This window comes from Haliaeetus leucocephalus, unplaced genomic scaffold (assembly GCF_000737465.1).
Source record: "Haliaeetus leucocephalus isolate CR32 unplaced genomic scaffold, Haliaeetus_leucocephalus-4.0 Scaffold450, whole genome shotgun sequence".
In the NCBI taxonomy this organism is placed as follows: domain Eukaryota; kingdom Metazoa; phylum Chordata; class Aves; order Accipitriformes; family Accipitridae; genus Haliaeetus; species Haliaeetus leucocephalus.
Window position 1 is genome coordinate 2585677 of NW_010972886.1, and position 242 is coordinate 2585918.

At 75.2% G+C, this 242-nt stretch overlaps 1 protein-coding gene across 1 annotated transcript in view; it reads right to left on the bottom strand.

The window, feature by feature from the left end:
- Window positions 1-242, bottom strand: part of TNFAIP3 (tumor necrosis factor, alpha-induced protein 3) — a 15746-nt gene that overhangs the window by 15354 nt on the left and 150 nt on the right. The gene's annotated exons all lie outside the window — the stretch shown is intronic.

The window sequence follows — 242 nt, forward strand, 5'->3', positions numbered from 1 at the left end:
TGCGCCGAGGGGGGCGCCGGGGTCCCGCCGCGCCCGCCCCAGCGCCGGTCAACAGAGGGCACAATTTCACCGCCCGGCCACAGATGCCCAACACACGGCCCCCCTCGCAGCGGTAACCGCCGGGCAGAAAACGACCAAACCCCGCGGCCAAACCCGCCCGCTGGCCCCAGGAGCCCTCCAGCAAGCGGGGTGGGGGACACCAAGCCGGCTGGAGGCTCCGCCGTGCCCTGCCGTGCCGTGCC